We start from the raw sequence: 20,493 nt of genomic DNA, 5'->3' as shown, positions 1-20,493 counted from the left end.
AAAACTCCTTCTCCCCTTCCTCCACATCCCTCCCTCTCACCTAAAAAGGGTTTCTTCTTCAGAAACCTCTCAGAATTGTTGGAGTAAAGTAAACACATCCCTATGGTCAGGTGGTATATCAGGATGCTGCCTCACTCACACAAAAGTAAGCAAACACAATTCTCAGTTAACTTCCTAAGAAGTAATGCACTGCCCAGAATCTCCAAGCTTGGATTTACACCACACGGGTCTAATCTCCAAGGTTTTCAAAGAATTCATTTTCTCTTTGAGGAAGAAGGAAAAAAAGAAGAGGAAGAAGAAAAGGAGAAGGAGGAGGAATAAGAGGAAGGGGAGGAGAAGGAGGTGGAAGAGAAAAAGAAGAAAGTGTAGTAGGAAGAGGACAAGAAGGAGAAAGAACAGAAAAAAGAGAAAGAACAGAAAGAGGATAAAGAAGGAAGAGCAAGAGTAAGAACAGGAAAAGGAGGAAGAAGAGGAGAAAAGGAGGAAGATAAGAAACGATAAGGAAGAGGACAAGAAGGAGAAAGGAGAAAGAACAGAAAGAACAGAAAGAGGATAAAGAAGGAAGAGCAAGAGTAAGAACAGGAAAAGGAGGAAGAGGAGGTGAAAAGGAGGAAGATAAAAAGAAAATGATAAGGCAGAGGAGAAGAAGGAGGAGAAGGAGAAAAATGAGAAGAAGGAAGAAGAGGATGAGAAAACAAAGAAGGAGGAGGAAGAGGAGGAGGGTACAAAGGGCTTTACATGTTATCTCATTTGATCCTCACAACAACCCTGGAAAACAGATAATAGTATGGCTATTTTGCAGATGACAAAACTGAAACTAAGAGATATTAAGTGACTTACCAAGGCCACAAGGCTCATACAATATCTGAGTCAGAATTTGAACTCAAGTCTTTTAGATGCACAGCCTATCTGTTACTGTCATCTAGAACTTACTCTGTAGAATCTCCAAATATAGTTCATGTCTAAAGCTCCACAAAAGTGCACAACACTGTCTCTTTCTCACCTCCCCCCTCTACATCTCTTATAAACACTCAAGGTAATAATACAAATATTGAATGAATAACAGCCCTTATTTTTCCCCCAAGGAAGAAAACACATAACTCAGCACCAATTAATATACTTTTTTTCTTTTACAATTTCCATTTTTCCACAGCATCAAAAGTCTACCATATTATGATTTCAGTCCTTTGACTTTGCTCCTTCCAGCACTGAGAGTCATGTTCACAATCCTCTTCTCTTACCAAGAAGTTCAGGAAATTCTTTCATCTATAGAAAGATTGATTTATAATCTGAAAAGTTGTTATTACACCCTCCAAAAAAAAATAACCCTTTCTTCTTATGACCTTGGTCAAGTCACTTAAAATTTAGTTCCTTTTCTAGTTCTGTAAAACTATGTTACTGAAGAGATATTGATCTTCATTGGTAAATCACTAATCACATATCTGGTATAAATCATACACACACACAAATACATGATACATACATATGGACACAGACACAGAAAGATACACACACACATGGACATACACACAGGCACAGATACAGATGCAGATGCAGATATACAAACACACAGACACACCTGTACACAAAGACACACAGAGACATAAACAGACACATAAAGACACACATACAGGCATACACACAGTGACACACAGAGACAAATGGACACAGACACACACACACATATAGACACAGGCACAGGCAAACAGACATATATACATACACATGCCTTTCCTACTTCATAACTTAAAGAGGTACAGCTGATAGATTTTGTTTTAGGTAATCTAATCCAGTACCCTCAGTTGGCACAGAATGTCCTGTATCATATTAAGTGCTTAATCAATGTAGATCCAGTCATATAATTAGCAATAAGTGGAACAACTAAGATTCAAACTCAGGTCTTTTGTTTCCAAATGCAATGCTGTTTCCATGGTCCCCCAAATCACCATACAACCATTGATAGTTGCATATGCACACAGAGCTGTATAATTAGGTAAGGACCCCCTGATCTACTCCAAACACATTTTCAGGCAGATACAACCTAGTTTATTTTCCCTTTCTCTATGATGCCTACAATCATTCTTAGAGGAAAATAGTGATTGGCATTGTGGCTAAGACTCTGGGGGCAGGAGGGGGAGTTTATATCTAATCTAAGGTCTTTAAGAGAAATCTATCAGCTTTGGTTTGGTCCTCAGTGGACAGATGTCTGTATCATAGAAGTACCATACATAATTCACCACAAGAGAGCCCCAGAACTTAGCAAGAAGGCTAAATTACCTGTCACTTGCAGAAAAGGTGTTCCCTTTAGGTCAAGGTTGAAAACATTGGTAAACCAGAGTGAGGACAAGCTTTTCAGTCTAGGTGTGGATGCCAATCTCTCTCATGGCTGTGGTGAAATTCAGCAGAGCTGAATATTTGCCCCTCAAAGCTGAGGGCCTTTTGCACAACTAATTAACACATGACTGTTCTTGACTCTGACGGAGAAAAGGGAGATGGGGTTCATGTTTTTAAGACCCCAGATTCCTTTGTTTCTTTGAGCTAAATCAATTGATGTATGTAGAAGAGTGGCATTCTGTTCACAGGGGGGATCCTGTCAGAAGTATGAGGCGTTATGGCTTACACAGAATACAAAAGAAAAAGAAAGCCTCATTATTGCATGGAATGGGAAATTCGGGCTAGTTCTAGGCTGTGATTCTGACTTAGGAATACAGTTCAGGAAAAGCAAGTGCCATCTGGCTGTCGTTAAGCGACTGATTGTGCCCCTTTCTCTGTGATTGACTCGTGATTGATTGACAGGTGGTAGAGAAAGAAGGGATAGAGAATGTGTCACAGAGGAACAGTGTGCTTTGGATTTTACTCCTGGAGTGTTTTTGGAGTGTGTGCAAAGCATAATGCAGAGATTTCCCTTTTAATTCATCTCCTGCATTTCGGGGACTTTGCTTTTGTAGGAGTGTATTAAAGAACCAGATGCATGTTGCAGTTTTTAAAAGGGGAAATTGTGCTTCAAAACTTTGATTCTGACTTCACTAAGGGAAGTATCTCCTATCTCTCCTAGAATGATCTCTCTGAAAACTATCAAGTGGGATCCTTTTTTCCTTTCAATTCAGCAGAACTTATTAAGTGACGCTTATGTGTAAGGCACTGTACTAGAGGCAAGGGGAAGTTTCAAAGCTTAGACAAGATGTGATCCCTGTGCACATGAATGTACAACCTAAGGGAGACAAATGCTTAGCGAGGTCATTGGATCATAAATTTAGAGCTAGAAGCAGTCTTTGACAAAGTCATTTAGTCCTGCTCCATCATTTCGTAGATGAAAAAACTGAAGCTCAATCAACAAGCATTTGTTTTTTAAAATATTTTTCCAATTGCACATAAAAACCATTTTAACATTCATCTTTACAATGTTGAGTTCCAAATTCTCTCTCCCCTTGATCTCCCTATTTAATATGCTTAGATTACACATGTAAAGTCATGCAAAATCTATTTCCATATTAGTCATGAAGCAAAAGAAAACAGACAAAAAACCAAGAACAGGAAGGAAAGTTAAAAGTAGTATCCTTCTATCTGCATTCATACACCATCAGTTCTTTCTCCATTAATGGAAAACATTTTTCATCCCAAGTCCTTTGGAATTGGCTTGGATCATTGTACTGCTGAGAATAGCTAAGTCAACAATAAACAGTAATCAGGCATCTACTTTGTATATTATATCTTGAGAGTAAGACAAAAACAATACAATTTTTCTTAAGGGATCTTATAGTCTGTTAGGTTAGATAAATGGACTTGTCCAAGATCACATAGATTGTAAGTAGGAGAGTTTATTCTGAAGCCATTGTCCTTTCCACTGTGTCAGGCTACATAACAAAATGCTAAGAGAGGTCCCTGGAGTAGAAGGAAATACAAAGACAAAAATCAGTTACAGTTCTTACTTTCAAGGATCTCATGAGATGATGGTGGGTGTGGTTGGCCAAATGCACAAATATCTGTAGTCAAAGATAGATAGTGAAAAATGCAAAGGAAAGATCTGAAAATCCCATGATCCAATGTTATGAGAACATTTGAGCTGGGGATAAGAGGGTTAGGATCAGGGAACTATATGTGAAGGAGGTGGTATCTGAACAAAGTCTTGATTTTCAGTTTTGATTAAAAGATTGGAGTTGATTTTTTGCTTCACTTCTAATGAGGAATCAAAATTTGAACACTTAGGATTTCAGCTGAGCTGCTATTGATTAGGATGTGGAAAAGAATTCCATTATACTGCAAAAATCACAGCACATCTCTGAAATCACTTCTGTACTCAAGAAGGGATCTTTTAGTTGCAGCAAGGTACAGTGGAAAGAGAATTAACTCTACAGAAGACCTGGTTTCAAATCTCATCTCTGATTTTTTCTATCTGTGTGACCTTAAGCAAGCAACTCAATTTTCTTGTGCTGCAACTTCCTCATTGTTAAAACAAGGGGTTAGAGGAAGATTGAACTATATAGTTTCTTGAAGTTCCTTCAGGTTTTAAATCCATGGTCTAAGGTGAGAATGTTTAGCAGGCGGTTTGTGGTGTGGGACAGGAATTCAAGAAAGAGAAAAGGTATGGATGGGTAGATTTTTGGAGTGATATACATAACATTCATGAAACCCATAGGGATTGCTAAGATTATTGAAAGCGTATAGAGTGAGGAAAGCCAAGGACTGAACTTTGGGTTATGCCTGTGCATAGTGGGTTACATATTGATAAAGCTCTCACAAAGAAAACTGAGAAAGAATAGTTTGATCAGTGGATGGAAAACCAAGACCAGTGTCACAAACTTTATGATATAGAGAGAGTACTTATGGAAAGGTATCAAATATCAAATGCTGCAGTTGTCAAAAAAAAAGAAAGAAGACATTTAAGTTATCAGTAAAGAAGTCATTTGTGACCTTGAAGGAGTGGTTTAAGTTAAGTAGTAGGAATGGAAGTAGCATTGCAAGGGTTTTCAAAATGAATGGGGATAAGAGAGTAGAGACACAAAGTGAAGATAATTTTTCCCTTTCCCTTAGGAGTCTGGCTATCAAAGGGAGAAAATACATAGTTTAGTTTAAAGAGAGCAAGAGGTCAGGTGAAAGGTATTTTTTAAAGAATAGACAAAAGTAGCCATGGTTGTAGCCCATGGATAAAGAGAGATTGAAAATAAGGGAGTGAAAGTGGATGCTGGAATGACAAGCTTCAAGAAGATAAGAGAGGGGATAGATTACAGGCAAAAGTAGAATAGTTGCACTGGCAAAGAGAAGGGCAGTCTTTTCCTCTGAGACTGGAGCAAAGAAGATGAGAATGTAGAATAGTACTGAGGCATTTTGAAGTATAGAATAGCAGAAAAGACCAGATTTTCTTCAATTTTTTTTTCAATGAAATAGTAAGAGATTTTGCAGAGAAGGAAGAAGATGGAAGGAGTTGAGAATTTGAGAAGGTTTGGCCCACACATTAGAGAAAGAGCGTTAGTTAATTAAGGGCAGAATAAAATGATTGGTATGTACCAATGAAGCACTTGCTAAAATTCTATTAAACTTGATAGTGCCTATCAGTTGACATGTTCAGTGATTCTTTAAATCATTTGTAGTTTTCACAACATTCTGTCAAAGATAACCATAGAGCAACACTGGATTCTCATCCTATTTATGCCATGACATGGGTCATCTAACCTCTCTATGCTTTGGTTTCCTAATTATTTCAGGGAATTTGCACCAATCTAATCCAATAAACATTTATTAAGCCCCTACTGTTGTGCTGAGATGCCAGGGCTATAAGACAAAATTAAATATGACTGACCTCAAGGATCTTAATTCTAATGGAAGGATACCATTCTGGAGAACTTGCACCAGGGAAACTCTAATTGAACCATGGCTTAAGCTTGCTATCAATTGGTTCAAACTAGCCCTGTTTTTAGAATAATAGCAGAATATATGATAGGAGGAAAATGAAGGTAATAAAATTTATTTTTTTAAAAAATACTTTACTAAAAGTAGGGTGAAGGTGATGTGGTGATTAAATAACATTTTAAGACTTTAATTCATTACTTGAGGAGTAAGAGTTTTCTATCTGGGCCCAAGATGGTGACTGCTTCTTTAAGAAAAGAGGGTCTCCAAACAGTTTATGAAGTGATAGATCATATATAAATAGGTTGTTTGCTCTCCGTACAGATGCCATCATTACTAAGTACTTTCAGGCTCTTTGAGAGCTAAATAATTTCGTAATGCATCATTGAACATTTAGTTGCTTCGATAGCAGATGGTTTCAGGGGTCCATCTGCTCACAGCAATGTTTTCAACAAGCCCCCTTCACCTTCACCAAGAGGTTCAGAAACATTAGAATATTCATTCTTCACTACAGGTGCTGTTCTTTTGCTCCCTCTATATGAGGGAAAGGGGGGTCACTGTCTTTTTAAAGAGAGAAGAAGCTGCTGCCTTGGATTCTTTCAGAAGGATGCCAACCATCAGAGTTATGAGGACACCAATGGATACTAGTGATTAGGACATATTCATACTTACTTGGATAATCAGTCTTTTTCCTCTTTTTTTTAAAAAAAATAAAAGGGCAGATTCTCTGTGAAAAATGAGAAACCAGTCTATGACCCTCTGCTGAGCTCCTGTTATGAGCCAGATCAGGACTAGGCACTGTCCAGTTTACCAAATAATGTACATTTTGCTATTTTCGAGGTCATATGCTGAAAGGGGATGGAGATGGAGGGAGGGTGGGGGAAAGAGGAGCACATATGAGGCATAAGAGCCCAAACTAAAAAAAAAAAAAAAAACATATGGAGAAGAACAAACTGAGTGCCTAAGTGCCCAAGTGCTGAGGGGGATGGAAGGAAAAGTGCTGAGGGACGCAGCTAGATATGTTTCAAGAGTCCCTAATGTCCCATTACTTATGTCGTCATTCAATATGCAGGCAAACTGCCGGAGAAACATGATAGTACTGTAGCATGAGGTACATACAGCCCTCATTCTCTGCACATGTAGAATTTTCTTTTTCCAAACTGGAAAAAAAAAAAGCATGGAGATAGAGTAAACAAGAAAATACAGAAATTTAAGTAGCAGTTTTTAAAAAGTCATCAATGAATAAGTTATTTTTTTTTGGTTGAGTCAATGATTCCCCCTTTCAATACTATGGAGCAAAAGATTTTATTCAGTTAATTATATAAATTTCCAATGCTGGCTAATTAGAGACATGTCACTTCATCACTTGTATGTCATCTGGGGAAACAATGAAGCAACTACTATTTCTGAGAATAGACAGGTCTTTGGGAGATGAATTTTGCTCCTGTCTCTGCTAACCACTGGGGACAACATAGAGAAGCAGAGAAAATTCTATATTTTATACGAATATGGGCTCTTGAATTTTGAACCTTGGGGCAAGTCAGTTAATACTAAGTTCTGGTGCCTTAGGGAAAATCATTGTGAAAAGTTCTGAACTACTTTGGTTCTGACTTAGTGGAGAGAGTGCTAAATAGCACCAAGTCAGGAAGAACTGGGTTTCAGTTCCATTTACTAACTATGAGTTATAGTTTCTCTGTCCTCAGTTTACTTATCAGTAAAATAAGCATGCTCCACCTCAAAGGAGAATTATAACAATAAGGCTGAAATGGGATGACCTATATAAAGTGCTTTGCAAAATTTAAAACATCATGTAAATGTCAATTATTATATTTAAGTGGTGATGTTTCTAGTAATGCTTGCCCTCTGATTATGACTTTACAAACAAACTAGTATGGAAAGTCTGAATTCAATCAACTAATTCTTTACTGGGGAAAGAGGTCTTAGATTTATGATTTCCAGCTCTTTTGTGATACTAAATATATATATATATGTATATATATATATATATATATATTTATATATATCTGATTATTTCAAGGGATGCTGTGAAATTCTGACCAAACTGCAAATCAAAATTTAGTGAATCATACAATTTGAAAATTGGAAGGAATCTCAGTGGTTATCTTATCCAAACTACTCCCCACTATAATACATTTGACTAGTAATCACTAAAATTAAATTCAAAAATCTCCAAGGAAGGAAATATGCCCCCTTCTCTTCAGGCAACTCATTCCATTGTTTGACAGATTTAATTATTATTAAGTTTTTCCTTGACATCAGTCCCCAAATTTGCTACTTTGCAAATTATGGGCTTATATAAATAAAGCTGGAAAGAGATATCAGAAATTATCTAATCCAATCTGTTCATTTTAGTAATTAAAAAAAAGAGAGACTGAATGATGTTAAGTGACTACCCTCAAATTATAGGTAGTGACTGCTATACTTTGAACCTCTGATGACTGATTCCAAATCTCTATTTATACTGAACTATTATGCCCCACCCATTCCTGCTGATTTTGCCTTGTTAGATCAAAACTGAAGAATTCTAATTGTTCCTCCACAGGACAGTCCTTCAAATATCCTGTCACCACTCAGTCTTTTCTTCAGGTTAAACAATCTGCTTTTATGATATAAACACTAGAATTTTACCTTTTTTTCCATCTTTGAACAATCTCCAGTTTAACAATATCATTTTCATTTTCTCTAATTTTAAAAAGATGCATAGGGAGACTGGGTTAGTCTGTTATTTCATTTGGTGTTCATGACTCTTGAATGAAAAGATTCTTTCTTCCAATGTCAATCAACATCCTCCTTGTGATTTAAAGCCTTAAAAGTTGTCTGGACATCCAACTCTGAATGGGCTACAAGTGGCCCCAAATTCCCATTTATAACCACATCCAGATTAAAATGTAACTAAAGAATGTTTAACAAAAGAAATAAAAAACATTCTTAATAAAATTAATTTGTAGTTTTCAAAGTCAATATACCATCCATGGGGATCTATTTCTATTGCAATTTGGTACCACTGACTTTGGGTGGTGAAGTTGAAAGGGTGATATAATATGTATCAGAGGTGAAATCTGAATGCAGGTCTTTTTGGCTTCAAGATCATCTCCCTATCTGCTATATCATACTTGTCTCTCTCTGAAAAGATAGAGAAATAGATATAGATATGGAAATGGAGAAGAAGATGTAGATAGAGATGATATAGATGGCTGAATGGGTAGATGAATATTCAGTCATATCTACAATCAGACCAATGGATGTTGAAATAGATATCAGACTGAGTATCTATCTACCTATGCATCTATCTATCTATCTCACCACAGAATTATAGAGCTAGAAGGCACTAAATGCCATATAATCAACCCCATTCTTTTACAGATAAGGAAATTGATGTCCAAGTGTTAACTGTGCTTAGTCTACGTAGTTGATAAGTGTTGGAGATAGAATTTGAACCCAGGTCTGAATTGAGTCTTTTCCCACTACACCATAATACCTTCAATATTTTTTTTAGTAGGAGGAGCTAGCTGTTAATTGTGACAAGACAAATAGTGAAATGATGTCATGATGTCAAGAAAGTCAGAATAATGGTATTAAATAAGTACTTTGTTTCACTTTAAAATTAGTTTCTTGTCTGTTGCACTGGCAGTTTAATTAGAGTTGCTACTGAGGGTATCTGGGCATTCTACCAGTTTCTTTTTTTCTCCATAAACATACTTGTATTTTTTTATTTTAGCCTGTGCAATAAACCATTGCTATATCCATATATCTCTCTCTATCTATATCATCTATCTCTATCTCTATCTAGCTCTATCTCTATCTACATCTACATCTATAGATAGATAGATATTAGGCTTTTGCAAGGCAATGGGGTTAAGTGGCTTGCCCAAGATCGCACACCTAGTTAATTGTTAGTGTCTGAGGTCAGATTTGAACTCAGGTACTCCTGACTCCAGGGCCAGTGCTCTATCCACTGTGCCACCTAGCTTCCCCTATATATTTGATAAAAAAAAAAGTAATGTAAACTCATTCTGTGCAAAATTTTATCCAACATTGTACTCAAGATTTTATGTTTAATTAAAAACAATTATTGCCTTTAAACACTCCAAATAAATGCCGTCCACTTGATTGGGGCCATTCCAGCATTTGCCTGTCTAGATAAGAAAAAAGCAGGAAAAGCACCGTTTCTTTTTTGATTAGTGTAATCAAAGACAGACATCATATTTAATTAGATGTTGATTTTCACTGTAACATGGAATGTGAGGCTAGCAGGCTATTGACTTGTTATTTTTATGTAGATGTTATAATTATGAAAGAGCAGCCTAGAGTCAGGAAAACTAATCTTCCTCAGGTCAGATCTGGTCTCAGATACTTACTAGTTATAGGATGCTGTACAAGTCACTTAATCCTGTTTGCCTCAGTTTTCTCATCTATAAAATGATCTGGAGAAAGAAGTGGCAAGGCACTCTAGTATCTCTATGAGAAAAACCCTGGATAGAATTATGAAGAGTTGAACACAACTGAAAAACAATGGAACAGTGTCGGAAAAAAGTATGAAAAATATAAATATAACAAGGGGGGAGTAGTATTTTATTTGGCATACTAAGAAAACTCATAGCAGACATTTGATTTAAAAAATACATAGGATTTTAGAAACGAATCAACCAAAACTTTTCAAAAAAAATGACAACATCAAGGATCTTATCAAAATAAACAAACTAAAAATAAAATTCAGGCTGATGTCTGGTAATCAATATAAATGTAATTTGAATTGTCTAGATCTTCTACATCTATATCCATGATAAAGTATAACATGGTTGGAATAGCAAAAGGGCTTAGCAACAAAAAACTAGAAAATTTAATTAACTAGAACCTAACAATTCAATTCAATGAGCATTTATTAAGTATCTCTCATGGTAGGCACTGGGGAGATATCATTCATTTAATTTATTAAGCTCCTATTATATACCAAATGAGATAATATTTATTTATTTATTTTTAGGTTTTTGCAAGGCAAATGGTGGTTAAGTGGCTTGCCTAAGGCCACACAGCTAGGTAATTATTAAGTGTCTGAGGCGGGATTTGAACTTAGGTACTCCTGACTCCAGGGCTGGTGCTTTATCCACTGAATCACCTAGCCACCCCTAAATGAGATAATATTTATAAAGCAGAATCCCTATCACACAACATGTGTGATAAAAAGGTATATTCCCTTCCCCTTATTCACCCTACTAGCATTGGGTTATGCACTAAGGCTACAAAGACTGAAATATATTGGTCCCTGTTCTCAAGTAGCTTATATTCTATTAACAAAAGATATTGCACATTTGGAAGTAAATATAAAATATATCTAGATTAAATGCAAGATGATTTCTGAGTGAAATCTAGTAGATAAAAAGATAAGGTCCAAGTCTTGATTCCCCTCTCTGTTCTGAGCTTTTCTTTTTTTTTTTTTTTTGAAGTTTTTGCAATGCCTTAGGGTTAGGTGACTTGCCCAAGGTCAAACAGCTAGGTAATTAAGTGTCTGATGCCAGATTTGAACTTGGGTCCTCTTGACTTCAGGACTGTTGCTCTATTCACTGCACCACCTAGGTATCCCCTGTTCTAATCTTTCAAAATATTATCCTGGTTCAGGATGTCTTCTTCTCCCTCCCCGCTGCTTGCAGATTCCTTCCCACATTAGAAATTAACTACATGAAGAGTAGAATTTATCTTCCTTTTTTCCTTTTATTCAGAACCCAAGTGCTTAGCAGAGCCCAAAGTAAGAATCTAATAAATGCTTCTTTGCTTTATCTTTGCTTCATTTTTTTCCTTCTTTCCTCCCTCCCTTTCCTCTTTCTTTCCTTCCTCCCTCCCTCCCTCCCTTCCTTCCCCCTTCTTCCTTCCATTCTCCCTTGCTCTATCCCTCATTCCTTCCTTCCTTCTTCCTTCCCTTCTTCGCTCCCTTCTTGTTTTCTTCCTTCTTTCCTTTCCCACACTGTCCCTTCTTCCTTGCCATTGTTCTGACTCTCACTCTCAACTCTAAAACCTTTAGCAACCCTTCATTGCTGCTAGTATTAAATACAGATTCCTCACCCTGGCTGCAAATGTTTTCTATAACCTTACTAGACCCTCTCTTTCATAATCTTATTTCATAATACTCTTCTTTGTTCACACCTGTTCTGACCAATCTGGACACTAGCTGATTCCCAAACTTCTCATTCTGTCTTTATCGCCTGAAGCAGCATAAGTCATCCTCCATATCTGGAATGTCTCCAAATTCATTTCCACCTTTGAGAGCCTTATCATCCTGGAAAGTTTAGTGCAGGCAAAATGTAAAAAAAAAAATGTCTCCCTGTCGTGAGTCCCCTTTTCCTCATCAAATGACTTACATGAATCTATATACAAATTGCTTCTCCTCAGTGAAATGTAAACTCTTTGCTGGGTGGAGTCTGGTCTTTCCTTTGCTATCCTCAAGACTAGATTCTTGCCTTGCTTACTAAATATTTCTTAGATTGATTTAGATTGATTTGAATATACAGACCAGTTCAGCAACTGGCCAGAGGAGACTCATATTTTGAGGAACAAAATTTCATCCAAATGCAAGAATTCTCTAAAAATTATGACAAAAAGAAAGTATATATATATCAGAGTCATATTATTAATCTATCTTAATCCACTCCTAGAAATTGTTAGATTTAAAGTCAGGATGAACTTAGATCAGAACTTGCCTCTGACATTCACTTTATGACCCTGAACAAAACACAACTCTCAGTCTATGAATGGGCATTAATAATAGTACCAACCACAAAGAGTTGTTATGAAGATGGAATGAGATAACCTAGCAAAAGAGCTTTATAAACCTTAAAGCACTATATGATCTCCAGGTTTTACCTTCTAAATGTTTCCACATGTAATGGAATCATTTACTAAAACAAGGTAACTTAGTATTTAGCTAAAGTCTTGATTTAATTATAGTCAGGAAGGTAATTAGTCAAGAAATATTTACTAATCATTTACAACATGCCAGAAATTATTTTAAAAGATGGGGACAAAAAGCAAAGTAAATATAGGGCCCCTGCCCTCAAGGAAATCACAATCTAATGTGGAAGATGATTTGTAAAGTTGGAATATTTTAATGACTACGTCTAACATTAATGTCACAAAACATAGACTTTCTCAAACAGGTGTTTCAAAGTCTTAAAGTAGTTATTGTATTCCTTGTCTACCTTGGGAAATGCACAAATGATGTAGGCTAATGATGCCATCTTTATTTGGCTTTTGACCAGGGCAAGAAGCAGGGCAGAATTCTCTAACTGCACTTTCCTGCCCAATACATATCCATTTCCTCTTGGAAAGAGCTTCAAAATCCTCTTATCTCTGGGGATAGTATTACTTGAGATAAAGCATAACCTCCAGCACCAAAAAGGAGATTAGTTACTGACTTCCAAACCATATTACCGCACTTGGGAGATCTGATGACCTGATTCAAAATATCTTACTTTAGAATAAGGGGAAAGGAAATGTTGAAGCTGAATAGAACAGGAAATGTTCCCTTACTATTGTCTATATTCGATCCAGGACTGCTCACCAGTTCCCTGCAAAATCCTCAGTTCCTGTTTGTTGCTGTGGTTTAAAGCAGATGACTTCACAGGATGGAATTATGCACATAAAGGGAGAGTGATGGAAGACCAAAACAAGTTTACCTTAAATAAGAAATTAAACTCTCAACATATCTAACTATATTATATCAGATCATTTTAATGAAATGAAGTTCTCCATTTTGCTTGTGTAGGCACAACTTTTGCCACAGGATTCAATTAGTGACAGTTTTGTCTATCAGGGATAATAATAATAATAAATAATAATAATAACAATAATTATTGTTTATATAATCTTTTAAAAATTCTCACTTGTTGTTATAGCTTACAAGAACCCTTGAAAGTAGGTACTAATTGTTACTATTATGCCCATTTTACAGATGACTCTCCTTAGGCAGACATTTGATAAATTGTTGAAATGGTTAAGTGATTTACCCAGGATTATACAACTATCAAGTGTCAGAGGTAGAATTTGAAGTGCAGGTCTCCCTGATTCTAGTTTCCATAGTGCCATGAGTCAATTGCTTCCTAGTAAAGGAAAGAAAAAAACAAAGGAATGATGGTACTGGATATTTATGGTTGAAAATATCTGGGTATCTTAGTGTACAAATGACATTTTGACTTTATTACCTATGCAGTTATAACTTTGTAGACCTAGTCTAAATAATGACATTATAAAATCGTGCTCAGAAAATGTTTTATAGATACGGAGGACTTACTATCAGAAGCCCTAATTTTGTTTATGCTTCACTTTTACTTCAGAATGAAGCAACTACAAATTTGAAGGTCATTAATGAAAAAACTATTTCTGCCCCTTAAATGAAAAGCCTCAATACCAATGAAAGGTTGACTTATAATCACAAAATGATTAAATTATAGTGATTAAATCAGAAGTAATTTAAGCATATGGTTAAAAGATGAAATTGAACTACCTACCACTGTTTATTTGGTTCTATACTCTATCACTTGATTTAGCTTTGGGCTTAAGAGTTTCATTTCTATATTAGTTATAATTGTATTTTTCTTACCACCCAAGAGAAGAGATTCATTCACAACTTCATTACACTAGACATGAAGCATATATCTAAAAAGATGGAGATAAGTTACTTCACTAATCAACTTCTGTGGATAATAGGTATTCACAATTTTTAGATACTAGATTTTCTTGAATTTGAGGTTGAAATTTTCTTATCCTAGTTAGATTCTAATACATTATGGAAAATGCTTTCAGAGACTTGCTAATATAAATTTCTCTAGGATTTACATCATGAAATAATCTTTCTCAAGACTACTTCATTTCATTTCTATATCATAGAGGTCCAACAAATCTCTTTCCTTCACAATATTTCCAATCTCCCAATGGAAAAAGTCTGGATTAGTTACTCTTCTGATGTCTCCACTGCCACCCTTGTCATACTTTTGCTTGAGTGGGTGATACTTAGAGAAGTTGATAACCAATCTCAGAAGCCTTTGGGCCCTTCCTTTAAAGAAACGGCAAATAAACATGCCAAGTTCTATATGCGTACAAATAAAAGTGTGATGTCAGTGCTTTGGAATGGTCCTGACATCCAGTTTCTCCATGTGGGGTTTGGCATTCAATGTGGAAAACCACCAGTGGCAAGAGCAGTTGCTTCTTTGGATCTTAGGTCTCCTTTATAAAATAGGATTGAGAAATGAATAATTATAATTAAGTTTTTACTTCCTTCATGAAAAGGCACATAGATGGAGATCTAAGTTAAAGTGAATCACATATGCCAGATCAATGACTATATGAATAGAGAGGAAAGTTTAGGAGAATCTACCACTTACCAGCAAGTCCTTTGAAAAAATGACAAGTACACATTAACTTTTCTATGACAAAGATAATTCTTAGTCAAATTGTGTACTACAGATTTAAACACAAACTGTCTGGCATTAATCACTACATATAAAAACAGTGGTTTTTAGAAGTATTAAAATGTTTTTACTATAATTTTTATTAAATGATGCAGTTTTTATTAAAGAAATAAAAACCCCTCACCATGACAGTCCACTAACCATTGAGTGAATGAATGTTCAACTATGAAGTCAATATCCTCTTTGCTGCTATAGTTTTAATTATCACGGGAGTGCAAACCAAATTTTATTTCATATGCATAATAGGACACTTCCTTCTAACTTTTTCTTAAAAGAACTCATCAGTTGTTTGGGGGAAGTAAACTTTTTCAACTCCTTCCCTAAAAGTAGACCCTGGCAGCAAAGAGACATTTGAATCTAAGTAGGACCTAAGTTACCAAAAGAATTATTCATTTCTTTATCCCTACCCACCAAGTGTATGTTAATTGTCAAAGAAAAAGTATACTGAAACATAGCCAAACATCAAATTATGATTTCTGTGAGATGAATAAAATTTGGGGTTTTTTGAAAGGAATATACATTTCCAAAATCCTAATATTTTATTTTTTGCCACAGAAAAAATATTCCTCTCAAAATTTACTTAAGACAAAAATATTACATGTCAGTATGAACTTGGAATTTAAATTGGCTGGCATTTTAATTGGCTATACAATATATTAAAAGGAAAAACTACTACCTTGTATTGAAAATCTGTATAACTGCCCATATTCCCATAGTTCTATCTCAATCAAAAGGAGTAAGACTTTTATTTATACAAGCAATTTTAAGGAATTTTTGTTTTTTACAAAATCTTACTGTATTCTTTTAGTATGAGCATGAGAGGGAAAAATTTCACAATAATGTTTATAAAAATAATGACATCAACTATCAGATGTATTAAACAATTCAGATTTTCTGCTTTGCTAAACCAAAAGAGACTATAGATTTTTCAAGTTCGGAAGCATTAAACTTTGTTTAAAAGAATTGACTTTGATTCTACTTTATCTTTTCTTGGGAAGAGACATTATGCTGGGATCTTTGCAGTAGCCAAGCTCTGGTTCTTTGCCTCCGCATTGTTTTGCTGCTAAGTTCTTGGAGGCAAGGCTCTGTTTTGATTTCTTTTTTATTCATGGGAAATGCTGTTCACCTTTTAGGTGCCATCACTCTCGTTCTTAAGCAACCCTATAACCTCAATTTTTAAATGGTGTGCTGCTCTCCCGTCTGAGTTGGGCGGCTACACGATTTTCCCTGCCTTCCAAGTTAAGAAAATTACTTGGCACAGGTCATGGTAAAGTCAGAATTATGACATAATTGGAAGCAGCATGTTCAATTTGGGGGTAACCAGACAGTGTTATGGGGGAAGAAGCGGGAGGGGTGTTTTTCTTTCTCTTGAGCCGTTTATACAAGTATTCTGTTGTTCCTTTTGGATAGAGACGAGACTTCTCAGCACCCATTTCGAGTCCAATTTAATGAAGTTGTTAAAGTAGCAAGACTGACAGGTTAATTATCCTTTATAAAAGGGGGACAAATTGAACTGTGTCTTTCCATCATTTTTTGATATATCAAGAAGCTCCAGAGGTGCTCAGATGCCACTCTGGTGAATAGCACAGCTAATCCACTCTGCAATTCTGTCTTGACCCTGCTCTCCCCACCGGGGCCGGCACTCGATTGCAGTTGGTTTTTGTTTCACATTCAACAGATCCCACTTTATTATAAATTCAGAAGGATTTTTTTCCCCTTCTCCCTCCATATGTTAGCTGACAGCTCCCCTGAAATAACTGATGGCTAAATTTAAACTCTGATGAAAATTAACCCAAGTGTTAAATGCAAACAGGAACTGCTTGGAAGAGAAAAGAGTTATCATAGTAGATGCCAAACAGTGGAAAATGTGTGTAAATTAATGGAGCCTCACTGGTGACAAGCTGTCAGACAGTTTGATGGCTCTTGCTCTCATTTTAGTCCCACTGAAGTTGGCCAGAGGGCAGCGTGGACAAGTCCTGCTTTTCAAAAAGACCGCGGGATGCTTGACAGTAACGCTAACTAGATCATCGAAAGTTCATGGTCAAATAAGAGATTTTTTTTTTGCAAAGCTTTGCACTAAACAGAGTTCACAGACAGATGAGCTATGAATGAGATATTAAATTGCAGGTGCAGCAAAAAAATGGTCACAAAAGAAAAGGGGGGCCAGGGAGAGTGGATGGGTGGAAAAATCGCAAGACTGGGCTCTTACTTTCCGATTTAAGTTAATATTCAAGAAGCCGTCTTGTTAGTCCCAAATGAGCAGTTGACTTTAAAAGATTTTCCTACTTAGAGAGCAATGTTTCACTTAATGGAGGCATCTGGCAAAAAAAAATTGTATTTTTCAGTTTTTCCAGATTGAAATACATAATTTTCCTGGAAGCTCAATAAAAGAAAAAGGAAATTGAATTAAAGTGAGTTCTTGTCCTGCAAGCAAGTTCAAATACAAATTCAATTCACAGATTTACAGATATTAGAAATAAAAAGCCCATGGATTTATTATCCTTTGCTATTTGATTTTTTGGTCAATACCCAGAAGACAAAAATACCCTTTCTTTTTGTTTCTTTGAAAAAGAGAAGGGAAAAGCTAACCATATGCTATTGTTATTATTAATTATAATGTTTTCTAGTTATATTATAATCTTGCAGTGATAAAATATATTTATGAATTTATAATTCATTATTTGTTATTACTCTATGAATAATGTCTGATAATTTATAATTATGAATAAAATGTTGTTGTTCAGTCAGTTCACCTGACTCTTTGTGACTCCCTTTGGGGTTTTCTTGGCATTGATTCTGGAGTAGTTCTTCCTATCTTTCTCCACCCTGATTTTACAGATGAGGAACTGAGGCAAATAAGATTAAATGACTTGCCAAGAATCATACAGTCTCTGAAGCCAAATTCGGGAAGATTCCTGACTCTAGGCCTGACAGTCTATCCACTGAACCACCTGTCTACTTTTATGTATCAAATAACATATAATGAATTTTATCTTATTTTACATAATTAAGAGAAACAATAGCAGATACTTTATTTTTTTTATATATTTTTGCAAGGCAAATGGGGTTAAGTGGCTTGCCCAAGGCCACACAGCTAGGTAATCATTAAGTGTCTGAGACCGGATTTGAACCCAGGTACTCCTGACTCCAAGGCCAGTACTTTATCCACTATGCCACCTAGCCACCCCTAGCAGATACTTTATAAAGAGCTATTCAATATCTTAGCAATCCTGTGGCAGTAAGTATGAACAATATTGTTATATTTATAGATGTGGAAACTAGGAATCAGAAAGGTTAAGCTACTTGCCCATAGTCACACAGCTAGATGTTGTCCAAGAAAAGATTTGAGCTTTCCTGACTCCAAATGCTGCCCATCATACATTATGTTGTTTTATCTTACCATTAAACTGTAGCTAATTATATTGTTGTTTTTATATGATTAATTAAAAAAAATCACAATTCCAACAGTAAAAGATAAACATTTGATACCGGGAATAGAACACTAAACTGAAAATCAGATCTGTGTCCTGTTCCAAGTTCTGTCCATATGACCTTGAAATTAACTTCAGTTTCCTCATTTATATAATGAAATGCCTATAATAACACTCCATTTCATGGATTAATTATGATAATCAAAGGTAAAAGCACTTATATGTCAACATTTTCTATTCTATTTATTGAAAAATAAAAGCATTTCTTTTTTTACAGGACCATCAATTTAGAGTCAGAAACCATCTAGTCCAAATTCTCCATGTTTCAGAGGGGAAAACAGATTTAGAGAGTTCAAGTGATCTGTTAATAGTCACTAAAAATAGTTTTCATTTTTGAAGAGGACCATGACATCATGGTCTTGTCATGCCATGACAAGCACGTGAATTGGATTTGAATGAGGAGGTGCTATGCTAAGTCACCAGTCTCACTTTCTCCTCCAGAGCCATCCATGGTCAGATATGAATCTAGACGCCAGCCCTGGATGTGAAGCAATCAAGGCTAAGTGACTTGCCCAAGTTCACACAGCTAGTAAGTGGCAAGTGTCTGAGGTCAGATTCAAATTCCTGTCCTTCTGAATTGAAGACCAGTGCTCTATCCACTGCACCAGCTAGCTGCCCTACAGTCACTAAAAGAGGAAATAGAACTGAAATTCCCATCAAGATCTTTTGACTTTAAATTTAGCACTGAGCATCACACCATGAGACTTGAGACTATTACCTTCCAATAATCTATTTCATCCCTCCCTTACTTCCTCTCTCCTGACTTCCTTCATTCTTTCTTTCTTTCCTCCCTCTCTTCCTTCCTCCTTTCCTTTCTACTTTATTTCCTTTTTCCTTGTTTCCTTCCTACTTCCCTTCCTTTCTTTTTTCCTTCCTTCTTTCTTTCCTTCCTCCCTTCCTCCATCCCTCCCTTCCTTCCTCCCTTTGTTCCTCTCCTATTTCCTCCTTCCCTCTCTTTTCCTTCCTTCTTTCCTTCCTTCCTTCTTTCCTTTTCTCCCTTCCTTCTTCCTTTCCTCCCTCTCTTCTTCCTTCCTTCCTCCTTCCCTTCCTTCCTTCTTTCCTTCCTTTCTCCCTTCCTTCCTTCTTCCTTTCTTTCCTCTTTCTTCCTCTCTCCCTTCCTCCCTTCTTTCTTTACTTCCTTTTCCCCTCTTTCTTCCTCTCCTCTTCTATTCCTCCCTTTGTTTCTTTTCTTTCTTTTCTCTTTTCTTCCTTTTCTTTGTCCCTTTGTCTCCTTTCTACTTCCTTCTCTTTCTTTATCTTCTTCTACCACATCTACACATTTTCCTTCACCCCCTCCATGTCCTATTGGTCTTCCTCCTTTTCTTTCTCATCTGTTTTCTTTTAGAGCTCCTATTCAAATAGGAGGAGGAAGAGGAGGAGGAGGAGAAGGGGTAGAGGAGGAAGTGGAGGAGGAGGAAGAAGAAGAGGAGGAGGAGGAGGAGGAGGAGATGCCTACTATCTCAAGGTAGAAAACATACCATACTATTGTGTGGTTTTAATAATTTAAAATCTTCTGAATATAGTAATTATCATCTTTTAGATGCTATAATGCCCATAGTTATTTCTTTGATTTGAGGATATGTCTCATTATGATGTGCTAATGTTGTTTGTCTCAAACATTGCCAATGATTACTGTGATTTATTCCTCCCTATAAGTTTGTTGTGTTCTCAGATAGTCA

The sequence above is a fragment of the Macrotis lagotis genome, chromosome 2 (genome assembly GCF_037893015.1).
Source record: "Macrotis lagotis isolate mMagLag1 chromosome 2, bilby.v1.9.chrom.fasta, whole genome shotgun sequence".
NCBI classification, from domain to species: domain Eukaryota; kingdom Metazoa; phylum Chordata; class Mammalia; order Peramelemorphia; family Peramelidae; genus Macrotis; species Macrotis lagotis.
Note: the sequence above shows the minus strand (reverse complement) of the source record.